Here is a 25,571-nt window from a genome sequence, read left to right as displayed (position 1 = left end):
TTTTATTTCAGACCTTCATTTAATGCTCTAGTAAAGCCCCCCCCCCTTTTTTTTAATTGGAGATATAAAAAGAGAAACAAACAAAAAAGCCCACAACAGGGCGAGGCGCCCGTGCTCTCTGCCATAATAACATTCGCTAATTAAAACACAAAGCAGCCAGGGCTACAGGATTAATGGACACGGTTTCCTCTTTTCAAGTCTCGCCTGCTGACAGATCGCCTCATTCCTTCCTTGCTCTTGAACCTCTCAAAAAAAAAAATCCAGTTTGCTTATCTTACAGTGTGAGGTTGCCATGGAAACCGCATCCCCCTGTGAGATGCTCTGTCATAACATTTCAGCACTGTATGGAAGGCTTAAAGACACAGCATCCTCTGCTCTGAGGGCTTCTGAGCCAGCCAGAGTCTTCGCAGATGAGCAGCTGTCAAACCTAGTGAAAGTCTGAAGTTGGGAGGGAGAGATAGAGAAGTAACAGTAGGAATATTCAGTTCGCCAGTTCTTTGCAAAAATCTGCTTCTTGCATTGGCAATTAATATTAACCAACAAATACTTCAGTTTGGTGTAAGACACATTTTGCTGTTTGGAGAACCTGCCTCCCAACAGCCTGTTGAAAGAAAGAGTGCTGGCACCAAAATATAACCCCATCATTCTACCATGGGGTAGCACAAAGCACCTCTTTAGTCAGGGTTTTATGTCAGATTAATCTTTGAGCCCTATTTTCTCAGTCCTTTCGTAAGAAAGGAGGGAAAAAGTAGCAAGCACAATAATTGCCCATAATGGGAACAGGCCTCCTATAGCCTGCTCCTTAATTACAGGGATGGCTTCCAGGCTGTAATCACTAGGGGTCCAGATGGAAGTTCTCCAAACTCACTCAGGGACAGAATGTGTCAGTTATTAATTAAACATATGAGGCAATTAGCCTCAAAACTTTGTAGTAAATCACTACAGCTGTGTTACTTTCGCTTTTTCCTTTGGTGAGTGCAAGTCAAATGCACAGTGCATTTCCCAGGGGGGTCATGAGGACTGCAGCCAAAAAGCATTTCCAAACAGGACCTTTGTTGTTGGGTGGGAAAAAGTATCTGCAGAAAGCTTGTTTTCAGAAGTCAGCTACTTCACAGTCACATCCCTCACGAGAGACGATGGATTCTGTGTACGATAGCTATTCACCACTCGAGCTGTCTGGTGTGGAAAGCAGCTGAATTCTCTCTGCCACCCCAAACAGCAGCCTGACGTTGTTCTGGTACAGCAGCAGGAGGAAACCATTCCTGTGGTTAACGTGGCCCATATTCCAGCATCAGCTATCAACTGTAACTCATTGTTTTGGAGCTTGTCAAGACTTCTGTCTCTGTAGACTCCAGCACGTGTAGGACCCTGTTGCTGGCTGGTCACACATTTGAAAACGAGATGCTGTGTTGCATTCTTTGTCTATCTCCAAGTTCAGAAACCAGGCCAAAACCACCATGGTTGTTAAAACCCAGTTAGTGATTTATTCCAGTATTTGTATTCACAGACAAAACCTCTCTGTCACATCAAGATAGCCTGACGTCAGTGCATTGTTAGTCTGCATTTTACTCTGTGGTTCAGTGCCACAGTTGGAGATTCTATCATCTACAAAAACCTCAGTTTGTTTCCCTACGCTTTTTTCACATGTAGCTGATGAATGATGCAATAACTCATTATTGACAATAGTAAGAACTGGGTGGTGACCTCGACCCTGTTTTACTCTAACATATAAAGCACTTTGACCCCTTCCTTAGACATTTTAGCATGCTTGGAGAATACACTTTGAGGAAACACATAGGAAAACTGGAGAAGAACAACACATGTAGCCTGTAATCAAGTGCTGTAAGCTCCCCCTGGTACTTGGCAACACACTGCAAGAGGAGTCTAGGAGGCTCCTTTGGAGTCAGCAGCTACTGAACTCTCAAGAAGAATCAGCTATGTCGGGTCTACCAGCAATAAGTGATGATTGCTTGCACAGTTCAGAGAACACAGCAGCCTGAAGGAGACCCAAGCCCACTGAAGGTTATGCAAGTTAGAGGAGAACACACATATCCTCTCATCATGGAAGAGAATAGAATAGAGCCGATAGCACGCCAGGTAGCCATTTACCTTTAGGACAGTTGAATTTAACAAGGCGACAAATGATTGATGTGCAGAATAGTAGTACTTCATGTGCAGGCAGCTCTCATTTACAAATTTGTTTTCCCCTTTTTCTCAACAGGTCAGATCTCAACAAAATAAAGTGGCCTTCTCTGGCAAACCATATTGCTATGTTGAACTTTTTATGATAAAAACTGGATGTAGCTTCTCATGTTCACCCCATTCCTGTTCTTCTGACTGTAACTCATGTTTGACTGCCATGTAAGCAAAGAGACATTCAATGCGAAATTTTTGCAGATTCTTAAATTATTTTTATCAAATTCAAACTGAAATACTGAATACTAAATATTTCTGCAAGTAAAATCTTTCAGACTGTTTGCAGACAGTGAACAGAAAGTAAAACAAAATCTTATCACCATCTTTGATCAAAAAGTCTGACCTGAGTAAAGTTTAGTAGAATTATGACTTTAGAATGCATTTCCAATGTCTCTAAAGCTTTATGCTCAGAAACAGGTACATAAAACTCAATATATGCAGCCACATATATCATATCTGTAATGGGACTTTTAACAGGAGACTCTCCCTACTGTTCATTGGGTTGGAACAACCTTTTCACTTCTCTGCATAGCCTGTGCCATTCTCACTGTAGACTTGATAGCATTTGCTCAGCACCCCAAAGAAAAAGGCAGGAAGCAGGGATGAAAAGAGAACTTGTGTTCCGTAAGAATAGAAGTGCACCTTTGTTTCATATATTTAAGGTTTATTCCAGAAAAGAAAAAAAAAGAAAAAACCAAACCCCACCCCCAGGAACTAAGTCACTTGCTATCATCCCCTTCTAGAAAAGGGCAAGAATGAACTTTCAGCAGGCACCAGTTTTAAACTGGGTTACTAAATTAGTTGTAGAAAGTCAATCATTGTACAGCCCTGCCCAGAATAATCAGAAAGTTACAGCAGATAGAGTATTTCAATTTTCCCTAGCAAAAAAGAATTTAATACTAAACTTAAAAAATGAAAGTAATTTAACCACACTAGTACATTTAAACCTTGAGGGTCTTTGACATTCATGAAAGCAGGGAAGTTGTTCAGTATACAGAAGGTTACTCAAGAGTAACCTGATAAAAAAACAAAGCATCAAAATCAACACAAACATCAAAAGAATAATCTCTAATTAAATATGCTGGGGATTTTGTCAGCCTATTACCAGGGTCTTGATGATCTTTTCTGATTTCCCAGGGCTCAGGCAGGAATAATAACATTAAATATTCTGTGTGTACTTGAAGAAAAGAAATGAGGGAGAACTGACACAAATAGCTTCAAATTACTCCTAAGATCCTACATCTTGTACTTACAAAAAGGTGGAACTTCAGCTTGGTGAACTTGGAACATATTGTCACTGCCAAACAAGCCCCGAGAACACTGTGGCCAAGGAGCTTCTGTTTTCTGGAGGTGACTGGCAAGAAGTTACACCACTTTGTGATGCACAGGCAGACTGGTTTTGTCCTTCAGGGTTTGTTTTTTTTTTCTTAATGGCTCTGGACCTCTCTGCCTAATTGCTCCCGTTTCATCTGTGAAGAGAGATTTATAATGGAACATAATTTTGAGGGATTAACTTCAACGCTGCTACATGGCCCATGCAGAAGTGACAGCAAAAAATTTGTATTAGCTGTTGCTTCTGCCAAAGAATAATAGAGAAGCTTATTACACAGGCAATGAAGCTCCCAAATTAGCATTGATTTTCACCCCATGCCACTTTACTGTTGTTAATGATGGGAAGCAGCAGCAAATATGAAGCAAAAAGCCATCAGGAAACTAGCTTTCAATTTTTATTATTGAATGGGGTGACCAGAGTCCTTGTTCAGGTACAAATCTCAAAGGCAGTGAGAGCTGAAGACAGACCACAAAAAAACTGGAGGAACAATGTACTGACCAGGGTCCTTAATGAAAGGTTCTCAGGGAACTTCTAGTCCAGCGTGTCTCATTCACAGGGCTAGGAGATTATCAGTCTTCTCCCTTCCTCCTCTCTACTGAAGAATTCTCCTAGAAGCTGTGTCTAAGGCAAGGCTGAATGCTTTTGGGAGTCACAGCCACATTTATCTGGCACTACTATCTCGGGGAAGGTACACAGCTACAGCACAAGCACCACTTCCTAGCCCACAAGATGGGGCTACTCCCCATCTCCTGTGACACCCCCAGTGTCATGAGAACACGTTCAGAAATTTGGGGCCATCTGTGGGGACTGTCCCAGCCCTAGCCAGAGCTTAACTTGAGACGTTTAGATTTGTGTTGTAACCCATGGAGACCCCAGTACTAACTATAACGGTAGCCATCATGCTCCCATTTGCAAAGTGATATAGGTAGGAGGACAGGCCTTTGTCTAGATTTCCTCTACCACAAGTCTCTTGGAACAGAGTGCAAGTGGACAGGACTTTCACTATGAACAAGCTGTGAACTACGGTGCTTAAAATACTGCCATTGCTGTGATTCACTACCAGTGTGATACTACTGACAGACCTGAACCACTGGAAGCAATGGAAGAGAAATAAATCTGGAAAAACAAGAGAAACTGGGCCCCTTCCTCGTATGCAACAGAAGAACGGAGGGTTCTTTGGGATCTGTTATCCCAGAAACACCCAAAGGCGCAAGCCAGCCTTAAATATACACAATATGATGCGCTTAATAGAAAGCAAGGCGAGAAACAAGCCCTCTACCCTAGAAAGGCCACAACACGTTGTAACCACAAAGTTCACACTGATCACATTTGGCTTCACTTCAAAGAGATCCTGACTCCTCAGATCACCTGAACAGTTTTCTGTTCCCTGTGCTTTCCCATGTGCTGTTGATGCCTCCTTGCACTTAGTTAAAAAATTATTTCTCCTGATTTTTATGCCAGAGGTAACTGGTATGCCAGAGGTAACTTTATGCAAGAGGTAACTTCTGTGATGGAAGTGTCTTGCAAGACTCAAGTGCCCATCTACACAAAATCATTTCTGTTTAAGTTTTCTTTCAAAAGCAGGCTAATGCCTTGCTTACCTCTCACCAAAATCAGTTGGATTTCTTCCACCAAGTCCCCAGCTGGAGCCTTCTTAACTGAAATAGTGTATATATGTAAAGTGTGTCCATAGTTTGCACAGAACCTCTGTGGATTAATCCAACCAAATAAAGATCATTGCCATAGATAATTAAAGACCCATAAAAATTAGGTAAATCTCCTTGCAACATGCCTCAGAGGTTACAAGTAAAATATTTCTTCTTATTCTTTTATTTCCTGCTATTTGACACCATGCTTCCCACATGGATTGGTTGTTGGCCTCAACTATAAACCTCTATATAGTCTCTCTTAAAACTATTCTTTAGCAAGACTGGTTACCTCTGTTCGCACTATGCATGGCCATTCTTATGGCCGAGCAGGACTACTTTATGGAGAATACTCAATTATCCCAACACCTCCAACTGCTACTGAAAGAAGGCATTGCAGTCGGAGGCGGCAAGGGAGAGACCTGTCCTTAGATCAACTCTGATACAGGAACGCCTCGGCCATGTCATGTACTCCTGAGCGTGGTGAGACCAGGCTGACAGTCTGGGCCTGACAGCTCTGTGACATCCCTTCTGTTCACTTGCTAGTAGAGTCTAGAAAAGCTTTTTGTGGTAGCTGGCAGAAGCAACTTGAGATATGTTCATGCTACACTTACTTTGCTAGTGTTTGGTTTAATGGCATATTTTCATAAATCTTCAAAGGTAGACACACACACACCCCCTCTTACCAGGGAATGCTCAATTAGACTAGGACAGCTACCTTCAAGGATTCAAAGACCTACCCGGTAATTTTGCTAAGGAGTAACTGTGACTCACCACTCTGCAAAACAGTGGGTCAGTCCAAGGTACAGCATGAAGGGACTACTATGCAGATACTTAAGTTATGGCTTCAAAATAGTTATTATGCACTGAATAAGCAGTACCATAGGTGACAGACTGGAGAGTAGCATTAAACAGGGCAGACGCAGCCATAAGCTGAATGAGGTAAGGGAGCAAACACACGGTTGTATCGTGTGCTGCAGGCACTGCACGGGACTAATGCTGGGGAAGTGGAGCAGGCAGGGACTACAGCTCATTAGCCCTTCCAGAAAAATCCGTTCCCAGCCTCCAAAAGCACGCTTTTCATAAATCAGCCAACAGCTCCTCAATGTACAACCACACCATCAACACCACAACGTGGGGAGCGATGGAGCCATCCCTGACTGGATGCAAAGTGCTACGCCTGCAGAAGTAGCAAAGTAAATTACAACACTGTCCTTAGTGCTATTACAGAAAAAGAACAGCTGGAGACAAGATTCTGGAATATGAATTGCTCACAAAGAAAGTGAACACCATATTGTAATCCAGATAACAAAGCACATTTAATGTACGTATAGCTATGGTGCCTGATAGCATGAGAGCCCATTAAAGGACTGAAGGCTGCCAAAAATACACTTCAAGTGAAAAAACAAAACATAACCACAACAAAAACCACATGAAGCCACACATGCAACAGAGAAGGGGTAAAAAAAAAAATAATTCCAGTGCATGAGGCCACAAACCATGCAAAGGGGCCTTCACGACCACAAGCTCTATTGCTGGACACTCACATCTGTGGCACGGGCAGCAGGGCCAATTCAAACACACCACAGCTAGGTCTGAGTAAAGTGATATTGTAGCGCTGTGTGGAGATGCAAGCTCAAGTTCCAGCAGCACTGTGGACACTGCATCCTACCTATTTAAGGCTCTGTTTACTAGTCACACTGATGTAGTTGTATTACTTCCAGTTCCAGAAGCACTTCTCTAAACACTATCTCTGGCATCTCTTCAGTGCAGTATAGTCAAGGGTAAAAACAGCTTTGACATCTTTATATTTATCTTCCCCTCTTTCTGCAGTTCTGTTTCTCTCCTTGTAAAGAGGAAAGCAACATCAGTTAAGTCATCCAGCAAACGTAAAGTGGTTATGGTTCCTTCTAAAAGGGACACAACAGCCACGAAGCTACCACTGCAATTAGTGATTTGAAGTCTAATGGAGCAGGAAGCAGCGAACTATGCAATGAAGTTTTAGAGAATATCCAGACTAAGCATGCCAGGCGCACATTAGGCTAGAAGCAGCTGTGGCCATACCAATTTCAAGGTCCCCAAGATGACTTTTACATGTGCCTGAAAGAACCTGCTTCATTCCATACCTTTTAAGCCTTATTGAATCAGACAGTCTCAGCAGTTCTCACATACGAGGCATGCAAGTTCAGCAGCTATGAGCGCTCTCTTCAGTGGTATGCCCTTGCCCTTTAAGCTTGCTTTGGGTATCACACTCAAAAGCTATAGAGCTTCATTAAGCTATCCAGGTATACAGGTCTGATCAAGCCAGACAACATCTCTACAGCAGCAACACCACTAAGGGCAGGATCATGTTTTGCTTTTCATACTGGGCTGGCTGTTGGAGCTGGTAACCCAGACCAGGAATCGGGAGCAGCCACTAGTGATGCTGGCTCTGGCACAGACCTCCTTAGCTATGCAACTCTACTTTGACAACTCCCATGGCAGCCCATGGTACCTCTGTGTCTCAGCTTTCTCATCCATATAATGGGGGAGCACACAGCATTTCTGTATCTCACTGGAGTGCTGCATTACCTATGGTTTGCTCACTGCTAGAAAGAGACCAAACAGTACACTTCCTCAGGTAAACACATCAAGAGACAAGCTCTAGTCCCAACTTGAAGGCTATATGAAAAATTAATATCTTTGAGCCTCCTTTATACGCATCAGAAAAATCCACCCACCCCTGTAATTTGCTTTGAAATAAGGGAAAAAGCACTAATTGTTCAGAATTATTCGCCGGCTGGAACACCAACATCTAAGAGTATGCATTCTCTGCAGACATGAACTTGCTCTATCCCAGGGCTTGGGAAAGTACCAATTCCACTGGTGCATAGCACTATCTTTTGAAAGCCTCACCGCAGCATGGACTACATGAACTTGCCTGCCTGAACTTAGATTTTAAACCAGAACAAATATGTTACTGTGAAATGCGCAAGACATGTCTGAGCAAGTTATTTCCAGCCGATTTTCCCCGTGAACATCTAACAAAACTGAAGTTTACGTTAAATATACACTGAGGATTTTCTCTTTCTTTTCAGGACAATCAACATCCTGGGGCAAATGCCCCAGGAGCAAATGCCCCAGGAGGTAGTGGCACAATCCACTCTGATTAGACTCAGGAGGGGGAGCAAACAGACAATTACGCTGATAACAATCTTATCTGAGGGCAGAAATGAGATTAGCTGCCTAGCTGCAGTGATTCTTCCTCAGATATACTGTTAAAAGGACTGACTAATGCAGCATAGGACAAAGAAGGAATTTCCCTACGGAGCATGTCGGCAAGTAAAGCGAGGTGCAATTCTTCCCCTACTGGTCCCTTTCAAGCAGGGAGAATTACCTGCTGGGACCAAGTGGCCATGAACAGCACAGGTTGCTGGCTAGATGTCTTCCTGACAACGCAGCAGCTGGGCAGTTTCTTCCTTCTAGTTTTCTACTGTTACACAGAATCTTATAAGCAAAAAGCAGTGAGAAAGATTGGCTGGGACCCTTCCCTGCAGACAGGGAACAACTCCATCCCGCTGTCCTTCCTACTATTTCATTTTTGTAGTCTACTCTCAAGATTCTCAGATGGCAGAGCACACATTAGTTTTCCCTGAACCTAATGAACAATGCTGTTGGGAAGTCCTCCTCAAACAGTTTTGATTTTATTTCTCTAACTTGATCCCATTCTTTTTAGTTATTCCTTTTACAATAGCCAAACTAATCCCTCTACCCTGGGTGTTTACATCTCTGGAACAATCTCCAGTAACAGACAAGGCAATATCAAGGGATATTAAAATAACTTCTCCGAGATAAGGATCCCAGATAAGTCTGCACTTAAATCTCACAAAGACAGGATAATTAATATAGTAATAGGACAGAAGCCAAACTGCTCAGGAGGTTGCTTACACCATACCTATACCAACAGGCTTACGCTGGGGGCTTGTAAGTATTCCCTGCAATGGACACTACAGATCAGACTTATCAAGGTGCCAACTTTGTTGCTGGTAAATCCGGATGCTGGAGGCTCTGCTCTGCAGCTGGAGAAATGTCTGTTTGTGTAGGGGCACAGGGCGGTCTTCAGCAACCAAGCTACAAATTTTGTATCTCCAACACAGCAGTTTCATGAACTCTTTACATTGCTCAGTTGCAGGAAGGGGACAAAGACCTACAAAACACAGATTCACCAAAAATGCCCCGCCCAAAAAGAATAACAATTTCAACAGCCTGGGTAAATCAAGCTGATAGCAATTTGAAAACTGATAAAAGAAGTTGCTAGCAAAAAGGCAGAGAGGTAAACTTTCTTCCTGCAGTATATGACAGCATCGTGCTTCAGTATTTGCAGTTTTCTTTACACATCTATTTAGACCAAGACAAATATCCTTATAAAAATACATAAGTAAGCAGCACAAGAAGAGGGCCAACTGCTATACTTCTGCTTTGCTGATCTGAATTCACAGCATTTATTTAGTTATAATCCTTCGTATAGAAAGTTTATTTATACAGACAGGGATTTCTGGAATTCTGCAGGATTAGTCAATCTACAGCATTCTCAGTGCACGAATTTTAGCACCAGAATTACACTGCCTGGATATTCAATGCCTAGAGTAAATATTTGGGCTGATGAAGGTTAAACAGATTAGTCAAGATGAAGCCAGAGTTCTCTGCTTATTTACTCAGAGCTTAAATATTGCTGCTCGTCTTTTAAGAAGCCTAGTTTAAAAGAAAAACCCACAAAAGCAACAAACGAAGCATACTTACCCAACCCAAAGCGAGAGCGCACCAAGATTTCTATCATCTTCAGCCTGGGTATGCATGTGACAAAGCCACACACTGAATCACAAATCTCACACTCCGTGGCCTCCTTATGGGAAACGTGCAGAGGAAACAACAGCTTCAGCACAAGCTTGCTGCTCTGAGTTTCAGCTGCACCAGGGAAATGGGATAAACACCCCCCCTTCCCGGTTCTATTCAAAAGCAAGAGGGAAATAATTGGTGTGAAAACCATTTGCAGTTCAGTTACACTTTTGAGATGTGAAGAGGCAGTTACGCACAAGGCCGTCTGACACCTGATCGTGTCCGTAAGTCCTACTGTGGAGAGGATTTCCAAACGCTCCCAGCAATGCCACACATCCGCTTTCATCAAAATCAGCAATAAATTCCCACCCATTACCGGCAGAGTGGTGTTAAACTAGGTCCAATTCCTGACCCCACCTGCTGTATCCCCCAAGCTTGCAGTGCCATTTCTCTGTGGCATGTCCAGTGCTTGATCCAAAGCCCCTCCACTGCTAATAGGCTTCGGATCAGTCGGTGAAGCAACAGTAGTTAAGCATTAGAGTCAGAAAGCAAAACTGTTTGATTTCACTGATACGCATAGATTAAGATTGAAAGCAAAAGGACAAGCTATTTAACAAAAAGAAAAGACTACGTGTCAGCAGGTACAAAGCTAGCACAAGCTAAGAGTTTGAGGAGGAGCAGGCAGGCATCAGGAGTTCACGTTTCAGTCCATTTCTTCAGTTTCAATTTCTGAAACAATTTTACTTAAAGGCACAGACATTAAAATGTTTTCTATTAAGGCACCAGGAAAATAAAACTTGTGTTTCAACTAAATGCCTCTGCAGAAACGACTCCCACTTGCTGGCTTTCCACCCTTCACTACTGCACGCCATCCATCCCCGCTGAGGTTGTGTCCTGTTTACTGCACCCTCAAGAAAACTTGTGTACAAATTTCAGACACTTTGGAAGAGGAAAAAGTGCCTTCCCTCCAATCCATGTTTACTCTGAACAGATGTAACTAATATTCCTAAGAAGCTCTCAGCTGACTGCCTTTGAAGTCTGGAGAAAAAGGAAAAAAAAGAAAGCTCGACCTTGAAAGCTACATTTCTTTCCTTAAAAGAAGAAGTCTCCAGGGACTCTTGAGAGAAATAAAAAGCAAATTCTCCAGATCCTTATCTCATGCTATTTTTGAGAGGCTTTTGTTTTGTTCCTTTGCTCTTGTCATGTTTTGGATTAAAGGACTTCCAAGACACGGCACACATGCCAGCAGGCCGCTCACAGTGCTGGATTTGTGCCCCCTGTGCCAGGCTGGGGCAGCCCCCTGCTTCAGTCCCAGACCTGCCCAGGGAACGCGCAGCACAGCCGCAGCTGCAGAACCAAGTGCGACAAGGAAGATTTTTACGGCAGGCAGCTTGCAAAGAGAAGTTTTGCGAACATAAAGCATTGACTCAAAGTGAATTCCCACCCACAAGCACTCTCACAGCAAGTCCCCCCTTGTGATGGGTTGGGGTCTAGACAGCACTTAAACAACATGCAGACTCGCACGCCAACACCCCTTGGAGTCACACTGTGGCCTCTCATGCTGCCATGGTTGGAAACACCATTATTCCAGCAGATGCAGCTTGCACTTACCCCAAAATTGTCAGTGGTGACTAAGTTAACTTTAACATGGCAAAAAGGGGCTGCTTTTCCTGTTGTACTTCCCTCTGTCTGCTGCCATGTCCTCAGCGTTCCTCTCCTCCTCTCCCAAGCCTAGCTCCTCCTCTGTTAGTCTGCCCTATTAACCTTCTCCATATCCCACCCACCCAAATTTGCGCATTACTAAGCATCCAGAGCCTTTTGTTCAAGGTCCTTAAACAAAAGCATAGCTACCCCATTTCCTGGCAAGAGGTGCCTTATACCCAGCAAATCACTTAGGGCAGCTCTAATAGACTCATTTCTCCCAAACACAAAACCAGGGCACGCCAGACAGGCGAATTCAAGGACACGTCCTTTCCTGAATTCCACAGAGCAAGATAAGCCTGTGAGCCTTGCGCTTTATCTTAACTAAGAGGCTTTCCCCGTTCTCCCACTCAGTGAAAAACTAATTATTTACCACTGAGGCACGGAATAGGTTAAAGTTTCCTCCGTCTTGTCTCAGCTCCCTTTGCAGATTAGGGGAAAACAATGAAGTCCCCGCACTTCGTGATATTGCTAATGCTTCCTGTGGGGATAGCAGCGCCGGCTGCAAAGAGGATTATGATTACGATTTAAAAGGAGTGTGCACTGTACTGCCGCAAGAGGCACAGGCTTATCAGAAAAGAAACCAAGCTGCCCCCAAACTATGCACGTGGGACTCCTGCCTGCCTCCAGATCTGGTTGATGGCTCTGCCTCGGATCACACACGCGCTTATCAGGGGTGATAAAGCAGCAGCTGAGCTTGCAGGGGGCATGGGAGGGATAAATGAGTAACACTGTGCAAGCAGCTTGCATACGTTCACCATCAGAACACGCAGCAATGTTTCCAGATCATCCCGCCACGTTCATCTGCATCAAAGCACGGAGCTGGCCAGGGCACAGAAGAGCACAGGGGCTGTGCATTCCTGGCTGCAGTTGGGAAATCTTGAAAGAAAAAGTGTTGGTAGAGCTGTACTAGCTGTGGTGACGCTAGCTGGCCTTCCACAGGCAAGACTACAAATGCTTTGAAAAGCACAGCATCATCAGTTAGATCTGCTCTGAGCAGAGTTAGCTTTGAGGTACAGCTTCAAGTGCTAGTGAAGGGTCTCTGTCAGCCCTTTCAGTCTCACTGCTGAGCACAGAGCTGACTCAGTTGAAGAAAAAATAAGAAATTGCCACTGAGCATTCATAAGACACATTTTCCATCACTTTGGGCTCTCTAAGGTACTGCAGGACAGCAGTTTACTCACACCCATACATCACTACCAGCTATTACGAAAGAGACGTAGCACAATTTCTTTTTTGTAATGCCAAGGTTTTGGCCAAACCAGCCATCAAAAATTCCTTGACTTCAAGGGGTGGTTAACCTAAGTGGCAGGATGCACCTACTGGCTAATGCCCAGGTCAGCGTGCCACTTTTTTCCCCCCGTAATAGTTGCACAGTTCAAACCAGCCAGCATGAGAAGCCGAGTCCTCTTGAAGTCTCATCTCACATTCAGGGTAGACATATTCTGCTGATTTGTGAGAGGGGGTTTTTGTTGCTGCTGTTGGTTTGGTTTTTTGTTTTGTTTGGTTGTTGTTTGTCTCTTTTTTTAAACGCTATCACTGTGCTGGTTCTTCTCAAAGTTACTTGTACAACTGATGCAAGCTGAAGTTACACAGATATTCCCCTTCACCCCTAATTCTGTTCAGAGGGGTTTAATAGCTCCCTATCTGCTTGCTAGAGGCTAGAACAGCGAGCAATAGCATTAACGCATGCTCTCCTGGATTTTTACAGGCTTAGAAATCACTGAGCTTCACCCCAAGGCCTCACACAGCGTGGCACTGTATTATTACACAGTGTTGTTTAAGCAGTCTTTGCCACCTCCCACCACACACCAGAAAAGCCACAGACCAAACCCTCCAACCAGTCATAATGCTGAATAAAGCAACAGTTTTAAGATGCTCAGAAGGCACTTCCATACATTGTTGCATGCCTTAAACCAAGCTGTTTGGCTCCCGCAGAGGGCTAAGGTCTCTCAGAGTCAGTGAAAGTTGGATGCTTTTCACTAACCAAAACAAACCTTCTTGTGCTGGTACAGTTGATGCATCTCTCTACTAACATTTGCTGCTGGGTGCTGGACTTGTCTCTGTTCCCTCTTTACCCATTTTTCCTTACCATTAATCTCTGTGAAAGAGAAGAAGAAATGGAGCTGAAAGACCACAGATTTGCTTGGCTTATGGCTTTTAAAAACAGAACACAAACTAAAACAGAAACTTTCCCGTTAACCTGCCTTCGACAAACTTGTGCTTTAAGGGACTTGAGAGCCCCTGCAGAGATCTCAATTCCAATTGACCTAATGTTTCCGACTCTCCCTTATTCTCCAAGAACAACGGGGTCAGAGACATTTGCAATAATAAATTAAAGTCAGTCACTGTCTTTCAAATCTTAATCAAGCCATCATGAGGGCCCTGAGCCTGGGGAAGGCAAAACTTCAGTGCATTTCTCAATTTCACATCCTGAGAGCCAGGTGACTTAAGGTATGCAAGGAAAATTCATACCTCAGAAAAAATGTCCTGCTTGATGGTAAGCGTTTTAAAGATTATCTAAGAGGATTAATAGGATTATTTGATAACAGGTTCTGCACAAGGCGACAGTGAGAGGAAAGGCAAAGAGGACAAACACAAAAGCAGCAGAAAAACAATCAAAAGAAAGCCATCAAGGTGAGGACTGAATAAGTAGGCTTAAGAAAAAACAAACTGATAGAGTGGATAAAGGCACTTCATCATCACCTCTGCAGACAAGTCATTTTCTTTTTGGCAACATGGATATTGAATTGTATCAGCAGCATCAGGACAAGCTTTCCACTCAAATCCAGTTGATATGTCTCTGTTCCTTCCAGCCTCAGCGGCTCAGATAAAGACTTTGACCAACAGTGGCATACATCATCACACTGTATAGACCTTTGATGCCCTCTGCAAAGGAGACCCATCCACAGGATGGGCTGTTGATTTAAAGCAAAGGAAAAACAGAGTAAGCACGTCACTTTGCCAGGCTACCACTAGCAGTGATGCAGGTAGAAAAGCATTTTGCAAAGGACAGCTCTCAAAGTTTGGGCAGAACCAATCAAAACTGCTATCCAAGAGAAAGCTGGAAGCAAGGAATCAAAATTAGATATATAGGTAAACTTTACACCTCTGTACTGTTTGAGAATGCAGGGCTAAGTCTGCATAAGCTCTACCTTAATCAACATTTAACTGAAGATACAAGTTATTTAGATAACTAAATGTCTGACTTTCAGTAGAGACCAGGTACACAGAAAATTGCATTGCAGCCACAGTAAACAGGAGAAGCAAGAACAATTCATCTTAAAAGACGTTGTCTTCCAACATGGGCTTTAATGTCAAACGCAGTGATTCGTTTTATGACCTGCACAGACTCACCAATGCATTTCTCATTGGTCATCTCTACCACAGCAACACTCGAACCAGGCTGGACTGAACTGACTGCATCACACTGAGGAGCTCCACGCTTCTGTAGCCTCTTGAGCCTCGTTACCTGAAGGACTTTTAGCACTCTGAACACTTTAAACTGGGGAGTGTTTGCTGCCCTACATGGACATATCTCACTCTGCCTATACAGACACTTTGGTATATCAACTTTCAGAATGCAATTTATACATTTCTAAAATCAATCAGAATCCCAAAGCTCTTACAAAAAGAAATGAAAAATATTACTGTCAAACGCCCATCAGACCTAGAAGCCTAGGTGACGACTGTCATATGTTAAAGAAATTAAAAGGCTGCATTTCAGATAGGGATGGGAAGAGCATATCCTATCTTGAAAGGCTCTGATTAAAGTTCTCGTAGTATCAAAATTCAATTTCTTTTAGGTTTTACAAACAACAACGGCCTTGAGCTGAATGCTGCCAGCCTGCCTGCAGCCTTTGAGGAGATTAGGTTATTACCAGCCAACTATGAGAATCTTAAATCCAGTATTAATCCTAATTCCCATTTAACCACATCTTCATTGTGCAGTGAAAGCTGGCTGTGCATTAACTTGCACATGCATTCTGCCATGTGCAGTGATCTGTGTCACAAACAACAGATGCTAAACCTCATGTATGTTTAAGACATACATTCTGACTTTGGTTTCCAGAAAATCTCAGTAAAGGAGGAAGACTGGAGCTGGGGAAAAGAGTGGGCCAAGCTAGAATGATTTCTGGGAGATGATGGGAATGGGACAGTTTCCAGCCTAAAAACTTTTAGCAGCCTATAACAGGAGATTTCAGCCCTGGCTTGGAAGAAAACAGGATGCGTAGCCAAATCACAAGGACATGGAAGCATCTGTGACCCTCACCCCATAATGCTGCAGTGGTGCTGCCAGTGTCGCATCACCAGCACCAAACCGCTCAGATGATAACCGCTGGGACTGCAGAAAGCACTGCCCATCACCATGGTCACACTCACTTTGCAAGATAAGTTTCTGGGGGCAAAAGATTCAACATTTCCTCTGAGCAAGCCCTCATTCCTCTCTCTTCCCAGAGGTTCTGAAGCCAGCATGGCCCACCTCGCCACCCCCAGCTGCTGAGCTCCTGGGGATCAGGTCAGACCAAGGTGAGGCCTTCCCACTTCCCACCAGAGCAAAGGCACCTCCTGCAATTCTTGGTCTCCTCAAGTTGCGCTGACACAGGCTTGGTACAAAAGCTTTCACTAACAGCTAGCTCTTCCTATTGCAAATGCAGGGGAACCAAAGTTCCATCCTATGTCCTTTCCAATATCATTTTACACCAATTCCCTTTCAAACCCCATTATGGCAGCCAAACTGGGCATGGCTCCAGGCTGCCAAGGCTTGTTGAATCGTCCATGGGCAAGATCAGGTCATTCAGTACCTCCTGGCATTCCTAGGCAAGGTACTGATCCTAGAGACAAAGGAACTGAAGATGAGGACAGACTGCTGCTTGGTCTACTATCAAATCGGACAATTTTAATTCAGTTTAAAAAAGTTCTCACAGATATTTGGAAAAACCCCAGTAATGTTTCCTGTGTTTAAAGCACAAGAATTCACTGCAGATGAAAGGAACCTTTCAGGAAACACATTCCCAAGAGAACAAAAATATGTTTGGCACCAGTGCCTGTTACAGGCAAGAGGACCTCCCTACTGGCAAGGGAGTCAACATCTGCTGGAAAAGGCAAACTTTTTTTTTTTAAAGTAGGTACAATAATTGCTGAAACCCTCTATTTCCATCAATCCCAAACTCAGCAGCCTGAACTCCCCAAACTAAAAATGTTATGAGATTTAGGGACAATATTCTCTAATTGGAGGCACAACTAGATCTTCCTTCTCCTTGCAACTGGCTGTTACCTATTGCTTGGTCACCAGGACACTCAAGTGGAGGCCCCAATGAAGTTATGGTACACTGGAGTAACAGTAGGCTGTATATCAACTGAGCTGTGGTAGCTCTCCATTTGTATGCTCATCCCCTGCAGTTGATGCAATGTAATTTAATTTAGCAATGATAGAGTTCAGCCAAATTGCATTACCTTTCATTTGCCATGGGCTAAGACCACACACACGGACAACCACCACAGCTCATCCAACAGCTGGTAATTTGACTGAGTGCCTGGCTTCTGGAATACTGCAGACTGGTTCATACACCTTTTATGCCTAACTTCAAGCCAATATTTGAACCAAGCACTCTCCCTTTCCCAGAAGGTGTCCTACCCATCATGCTGGTGCATAACCTGGGACAAGGTGTCTTCAATCTTGGGAATCTGGAAATACCAAGCTTCTTGATGGAAATAATTACTACTACAATGAAGACTGAAATCTCTCAGAGCATAACAACTCCAATATGCCAAACTTCTATTTCTCTGATAGGAGAGCACAGATATGTCCAGTCTTAGCAAATGGGGAACTTTCCCTGTTAACTGTTACGGGCTGGATCTCTTACGACCCTTCTCACCTCAGAAACATAGATTAGTACATGCAAACAAGGCCAACAGCTGTGGGATGGCAACTTGCAAGTTTTAGACTGTGGTTTCCGACAACCAGCATTTCAGCATCCCTTCTTTCCTCATTGAGTCAACAGAAAGGAGAATTAGGGCTTTTAAATTATGCAAGCAATTAAAAAAATAAAAGGAAGAAGCCAGAGATTCCTATTCTATTCTGCACAATACTCTCCCAAGGCAACCCTAAATAAAACAAACACCTGCATGGCTTTCTATCAAAGAGGGTGACCCATCCCCTTCCAATAAACACCCTTCACAGACCATGCCTGCATATCCCACTACCCCTTTGGTGAGCCCAGCAACCTGCTTCACAGGCTCATCCAAAAACCCAACTCTAAATGGCATGTTTCTTCAGAAACAGTAGAGGATTTTGTTTTGCATTTGTGTTTAGTATTTAATCTGCAGAGATTAACTGCATACTTAATCACAGAAGTGGGGTTGATATGTCACATACATACATTCATCTGTAAATCCTACTTTTCCTGCTGCCAATACCTTCATCTTCTAGCATGGAAGAAGGGGGTGTGGTGGAAGAATGCAGCTCAGGCTCCCTTCTCTTTACGTACACAAAAAACTCAAATGGAAACTGCAAAGCAGTTGCACAGTTTAAGATTTTTGTCTGCAAAACAGCTACGGACACAGTAAGAGCCATCTATTTATGCATGCAATCTTAAATTTTCAAGATTAAGCAAAACATATTTTGTGCAAGAAAACAAGTAACTCTAAGTTAGAAAAAGGTAACGAGATTTTTTTTCCAGTGATCACAAACATTTCATGCAGAATCATTTCTTATTAAAAAGTATTGTTTGCAATACCTAAAGCCACCCATTGAGAAATGTGAGAAGCAGAGAGAGGAGAGTCTACTGAAAACAGCCTTTAAGTATACATGAGATTGACAAGTGGATTGTAACTGTCCATGCTGAGAAAAATATGGGGGGGGGGGGGGGGGGGGGGGGCACAAATATCTATTCCTTCTCCCAAATATATAAATACACACACACTGTCTCAAAATAATAAATTTGCTAAAAGCCACACAGGAAATCACAGTCAACACACATACTAGATGTGACAAGTACCCCAAGGCTTAGTGCACTGTGCACCGTGCACCAGCCATATCATTTAGAACAATTTAAGTCAAAACAGTTTTCCCTGAAGCTGATTTCCCCAGTGTCCTATCCAATCTATCTGAGGATGCCCCAAGCAAAGCAATACCTCATCATACTCATGCTGAATGAGAAAGGAAAAGCCTATTCCACAGTCTCTCACTGCTATCCCATCCCTTTACCTTCCTTCATCTGATGTCCTCCTGGTACCAACCCCAAACAGATCCCTGCAGCAATCCTTTTTATACTGCCTGCCCTTGCTCCTGCCCCCAAGTGGTATGGGTTGGCAACCATACTCTTCAGCTGCAAAATGGAAAACACTGATGCTCTGAAGATATGAAATAAGCTGACAGCTAATATTTAACAGTAAATATGCCTTACAAAAATAAAAAGCAAACCAAAACAGTGAAAGTTCATTGAAACCTGAAAGCCACAACCTTAATGGCAAAGATAACCCTGCAGCTCAGTGATTCAGGCTCTCCAGGGGGCTGAAATTGCCTGGCTAGTCCTGATTAAAAAGATAAGCACAGACAGACCCATTGCTCTAAGATATTTCAGAGACGGCTACAGGAATGACTGAATCTCATGGGTTTAATAACACTCACAATTTCAGTTATTTATATCACCAGTTATCCAAGTATTTACCTGGCTCCAAAGCAGAACATTAACAGAATCTCTGTAGAGTTGAATGAGATATTTCTAACATGTCAAAAACCTTAGCCAAAAACCTAAATAAATAGAACAGAAGTTCCTCACAGATACAGATAGTATCCCCAGAGGAGGATACCTGCTTGCCTCCTGTGCAGCCTTAACCAGCCCAGCTGCTTTGGGCAGCAACAGCAGGGTAGCCACAGCAGCACAGAGCTACTGCAAAGACAGTACCTGCTCAGCACCTGAGACAAGCCTTGCTGCCCAGGTCACAGCTGCCATACAGCAAACACACACAATGCTCTGATCTGCATGTCCACCTAGAGCCCACATCTTCCCTTGGTTAGGATGGTGAGGCAAGATATCCATGGGAATCAGAGTCTCCTTGGCGAAAAACTAGAGTAAGGAAACAGAGGACATGCCTGCACTACCGTAGGAGACATGTTCAACCTGTCGCAGGTAGGATGATCCATCCCATCCCAGGGCCCCTCAGGTACGTACCTGACGTACTCTGGAGGTGGCAGAACTCCCCGTGCCCCAGCAGCCACACAGACTTCTCGCACAACAGAGGTATCCACGACACTGCGGGCAGGGTGCGCGTCCCAAAAACTGGGTGGGGAAGCACCAAACCTCCAGCCTGCTCCCTGAGTCACCCCAGGAAGGGGCTGCAGGAGACCTGAGTCCTGACTCCTGAGTCTGCAGGAGTCATCCAGCCACAGCAACCTGGTTCCAACTTCACTTTTTTGGGGAGCGACGGAGATCCTCAGCCCTGTGCTAGCCTTTCCTGCAGGATGTTGGTTGCAGGGAGTACCTGACCTGCACCACACCTGTGGATTGGCTCAACTGAACATACAGAATTGGTCTGTCCAAATGATGGGTGCATCATTCTTCCTTGGGATAAACTGTGGCTAACAGATGAAAAGCTACTTAAAACTTAATTTCTGGCTGGACTGTCCTTTTGCAGTTGAATAACATCACTCTCACCTCCCTTCCAACAGCTCCGTATGTTGAAAGGGTTAAAAAAATACAGCAGAACCATTAGCATTTTGATAACTTTCCACACATGTATAGCAAAAGTCTTTAAAATTCATTGCACTGAGATAATCCTTCAAGTCTAGCATTTCCTCCTCAGCTTGAGGCAACCAACTGGTTTTCCTCCCCTCAATACCTTAATAGAAAGCTCCAAGGAGTTGCCAGGCTAGAAGTCTCAAATATGCTCAAGAAAAGCAGAGTCCTGAAGTTCAAGAGAAGCCATGTAAAGTGTCTGGGGTTTAATTAAGAAACAACTATAGGGGCATCATCTTAGATACTGCAACCCCCCTAGAGATCCTGGCTTCTGTACGTCGCAGCTCACAACACATGCACACACTGTTTTCCTTCCAAAACGCTGAGCACACACAGCCCCCACTAATTTCAGCTGCCACGGAAGGTACTCAGCATCTCTGAAGAATGAACAAATTAAAAAACCTTGACCCTGACTCAACACAAGCTCAGGGACTTGAGCTCTCATCAAGATCAAGGCTGAATTTTTTAACACTACTACAATCTTAAGAACAAAGCTGTGATTTTGAACTGCACAATTGGCATTAATACTCAGCACCTCCACTCCTGTGCCTGGGAAGTTTTTTTTACAGCGTGTGCCTTTTTAACAACTCCAAAGCAAATCGCTTTCTCAAGGAAGCACCCAGGAGTGCCTCAGGGCAGAGAAAGCAGCCATCTCACTTCGTGGCTTTGATTAAGACTGCTGCAGTGAAAACAGGCAAATGCTTCAGGACCACATCACTCCTCAGACACCACTAAATGGTAGGACTCAAGGAGTCACTAACTTGTTAAGGCCTATTAGGCCTGATTAGATCCTCTCCGCAAACACTGTTTTGGGGGTAAACAGTCTGAAAAAGCCAGTCTGTTCAAAGGAAAATGCTTGTTATAAACCTGTGCACACTTCTAAGAAAGTTTTACAGGTCAAAAGTTGGCATTCAAAAGAAAGCAAGAGTAGCAGTGAGTGCCCTGCAGTATGATGTGGAAAAAGGAGGTTCAGATCCCAGGACCATGACCTGTAGTCTCCCACACTCTAATGCATACCCCAAACCACAAAATGCTGACTATTTTGGCTGAGGCAAGAACTTCCCCCCACCCCCCAATCCTTCCAAAACTTTAGAAGATCTTTGTTTCTCTATGAGAAAAAAACAACCAAACAACCCTTTCCCCCTCTCCGCCCCCAAAAAACCCAACCCACAAACAGAGCTTCATTTACAGACAAAAAGGTGCTCTATCCAAATTTACTAAATGCACAATTAACACAATCAAAAGAAGAGAAAGCCTTAACAACATATCACTGAACTATATGGGACATTTGGCTTCAAGAGGACAGCAAAGCAAGCCATTTATTTCACTGCGAAAAATCTTCCTATAATACAGGAAATATTCCCTCCCCATTTTTTAAACCCAAGATATCTTTTCTAAACAAAATTTGGATAGGTGCTATGAAGGAAGAAAGAGTGACTCTGGCTCTTCCTTAAAAGCAAGATTTCTTATTTTCTAGGCTGTTACAAGTTTCCCATGACACCCTCAGCAAGTCATTTAGATTTCACTTACATCAGTAAAATGGGATTGGTAAACAGGATTCTCTGCCTCAAAAAGGTGCTACAAAGCTACAATCCATTTGCAACTGTGAGATGTTCAGATAATGTGGACCACACAGAAACTCAATAAACAAGTGGTAGATAATCACTGTGACACAAAATAGAGAGGCTACATCTGCCAGAAAAATTCTGAGCAACAGACTCATTCTGGTGGGCTAGTATGTGGACAGTTCAGATGCCTGCCCAATCTGTTCACTCAGGCACACTGCACTGTTTCATTATCCACCAGTCAATCTCTGATTTATGTCTAGGAGTATACACACAATAACAAATGCTACGAGCAACGCTAATCCTCTTTCGAACGCATTTACAGTTATTGGAAGGGTGAGAAAATTACCTTATCAGTTTCAACAACTGCATCTGTTTCACCACCTCCTTGCTAAACAACAGTGTATCTGGACAAATCCTTGCCTTACTAGGCAGAATTCATCACAAGGAAAAAAGCTCAGGGACAGTAGAACAGGAAAGGGGAAGGAAGTGACAAATCTTGTCCGTGCAGAGTTACCTACAAAGCTGCAAGATAGACTCAGGTGCTCTTACATTTAATCATATTCCATTTAAAAAAAAATTAAAAAAATCAATGTTTGGTCCCACTCCATACTGTTGCACTTCATAAAGAATCAAAGATTACAGCTGAAGATTGCAGCTTCATGTTAAAGGACAGTCTACAGGTGTAATCTTGTAGGATGCTAAGGGAAACAGATCCACTACATGGCTTCTTTGGGGCTCCTTCAGCTTTAAATGACCAGTCCTAGACTGCAACACTGAAGCCCACAGGAATACAGCTCCAGCCACAGAAAGGATTTTGCAAGTCAATCTCAGGGAACAGCTGGGGCATGCAGCCCTGCTCTGGGTTCTGGCAAACCCTCCACAACACTATCCTAGTGTCTGTCCTTATTTCAACAGGACAAATTTGCAGCACAGCTCAACCATACATCTAAGTTCTCAATTTACTGGAACTATTTTCACACTAACCTAATTTTTTTTCAATTCTCCCTCCCTGATTCAGAAGAAGAAAAGAATGAAGTCTTAAATCAATACCTTGCTTTTCTCAGCAATTTAAATATACTTAACAAATGTGCAGGATATGGACATGAAATGGATGCAAAGAAGTCTGGTCATTCACTGATTAGAATATGCAAAATTACTTTTGTGGGCAAACAGTCTAGTCCCTAAAAAGGTCTCATGTAATTCCCAAATGCCAGCTATCATTAACAGCACAGTCTAAGCCTCTGAAGAAAAGCAGCAGCTTACCTTCATCCTCCTGGGGATCTAAGGAACCTTAGCAATCAGCCTCTTAGAGGTTCCTTTAATGACTGTAACCAGAAGAAGCAAGAGGCACAAAGCTGCTGATATTTCAATCAAAGATAGAAGACATAGACTTGATTAATTTAAGAGAAATATTTTCTTTTCTTAGATCAACTTTTTGTGAAAGCATATTAAGAGATTATTGTCATCTAATATTTGAAAATAAGTATTACCTTCTTAATCACGAAAAAAACATAAAAACAAGGCTTAGAGTGTTTTCATTTGTTCTTTCAAACACTCCCTATCTGGGGTCTGCATCTCTGCCTGGGGTGCAGACACATTGGAGCTCATCTCACATCCAGGAGTGCTTTGATGTAATATGATTTCCAGAGTTGACTGTGTGTTGTGGATTCCTCTGTGCTGTACCCAACAGAGCTGTAGGGAGATCCTGGTTCTGGTTTCCACTAGATCAGGCCTTCTGTTGCCCCATGCTTCTGTGTGCTATAAACACACCTTATGCCTCCTACTTTAACTTGAAGGAGAACGAGGAGTGAAACCAAAAAGGCAAGCTCAGACTCCTCATCTACCACAAGATGAGCAAAAGACTTCTTAAAACATGTTAGCAGAGACCATCTGAGGATGCACTTGGCTTCTTGGAAACAGGAATCTCCCGTTATTTAAACCTCAAATACACAGCAAGAGCCCGGAATGTTTTGCCTTTAAGAGAATTGTTTTGTCCTTGCCTATGCAATGATGAAACTTCAACCCCCAGCCTTCCCCCCCCCCCCCCACTTTAAAAGCAGGGGGAACAAAATACAAAGTAAAGGCAGAGCGGCATTCTTCTATGATGGGAACTGGAGTGTGCACCTCAATTTTGTAATCCCACTTTTTACAACACAGGAAGCCCCTGAAAGCTCCCCTCAGCAGCCAAGCAGCACACAGCGCATCAGGATTCGGGTGGCTGAGCTGCCCTGGAATAACCAGATCCAGGGTGTTTGATGATGCAGAGAGCAACCACAGAGAACAAATGCCCTGGCTAAGCACAGAGCTAGCTTATCTGAGATCCCCTTCTGGCTTTCTTCTTGTTATGTCCTCGCTCTCCAAGGAGAATTAAGAAAGGATGAAGAGAGGACCACTTTCCTCTCCTCTCCATAAAACAGAGGGAGAGAAGAAACTGGAAGAAAGAGGCCTATTACCGAAACCATGTGTTACCCTTGCTTTTGCTGAGCTCACTGCAATCAAACCAGCAGGAGAGTGTTTCATCCGGTTCCAATAAGCTCCTCTCTTGCCCCAAGCATTATTTTTCCTACCCTGCCCAACAATAATGGCCCAGGCACAAACATATCAGCAGTGTTCAGCTATATTTTCCTTGGCTGATTAAGGTGCTTTTCTAATAATACTCCTCAGAGAAAGCCGGGATGTAGGAGCTATATAGCCTTGTATAGCCTTGACCCTGCCAAAATACACCGGCAGTGCTTCAGGGTCAGTCACTCTCCTCTTGTGACTGACATGCTGATTATTTTGCCAAGGTCTCCAGAGATTCTTCGCTCCACTCTGTGAAGAGCACACCCAGAGGAGACACGAACCTGCAGAACCAGTGAGGATAGACAGCAAGGCCACTGAAGGAGACACAAGGACACCTGGATGGGAACTTAGTTCCTCATCCCACCACATTTTTTGAGACTTAAAATATTTTTTCATTTCACACAGGGATGAAGGTTTGGAATCCACCTTGGAATCCTTCATGCAAAAACCCACGTGCTCTAGAACAGCAGTCCTGCGGTTAGAACATGCGTTTCTGGTGTGTAGGAAACTTGCTTTCAGGACCCTGTTTTGGATTTCTGACAGCATAGGTGAAAAACCCAAACCACTTGGCTCCCAACCAGCATCTCTGTTTTGACTAAGAAATTCTATCCCAAACTCAAGAAATTCAACCAAGGAGAACTGAGTGGAGACCAACCCTTTCCCACAAAGCAGTACTGGTTTCCATAAATCAGCATTTTCTGCAGGCAAATTGTTTCCTTGAAAAACTCCCAGCCAGTCCTAGCCTCAAGCAGTAACTAGTGTGGTTTCTGCTGAAGACATAAGCCTGGAAGCAACCCACCCAACAGAGGTTCTGCTTAGGAACAGCTCGCCTCCCCTAAGTAGGGCCAAGCCAACACTGTGTAGGAGAAACAAATAAGGTTTCCTGAAGTTTGCCCTGACACCTCAGGATTCTCTCTTCTTCACCTAAACCAGCAGCTTGTATTGTTAAACAGAGGAAAGGAGGTGTGGTGGGAAAACCTCACATGCTCCATTCCTCTTTACTTTATTT

General features: G+C 43.5%; 1 protein-coding gene across 12 annotated transcripts in view; it reads right to left on the bottom strand.

Annotated features, from left to right (window-relative positions):
* The window catches only part of TSPAN18 (tetraspanin 18), a 169,991-nt gene that overhangs the window by 89,841 nt on the left and 54,579 nt on the right, over positions 1-25,571 (bottom strand). Inside the window, exon 1 of one of the 12 annotated variants that reach the window (XM_072864998.1) lies at positions 3,450-3,641. The exons of the other annotated variants lie outside the window; for them this stretch is intronic. The gene's annotated coding sequence lies outside the window, so the exon portion shown is untranslated. Of the gene's footprint in view, positions 1-3,449; positions 3,642-25,571 lie in introns of those variants that run through there. 12 annotated transcript variants of the gene reach the window in all.

The sequence above is a fragment of the Ciconia boyciana genome, chromosome 6 (assembly GCF_034638445.1).
Source record: "Ciconia boyciana chromosome 6, ASM3463844v1, whole genome shotgun sequence".
In the NCBI taxonomy this organism is placed as follows: domain Eukaryota; kingdom Metazoa; phylum Chordata; class Aves; order Ciconiiformes; family Ciconiidae; genus Ciconia; species Ciconia boyciana.
This window is presented reverse-complemented; position numbering and strand designations above follow the sequence as displayed.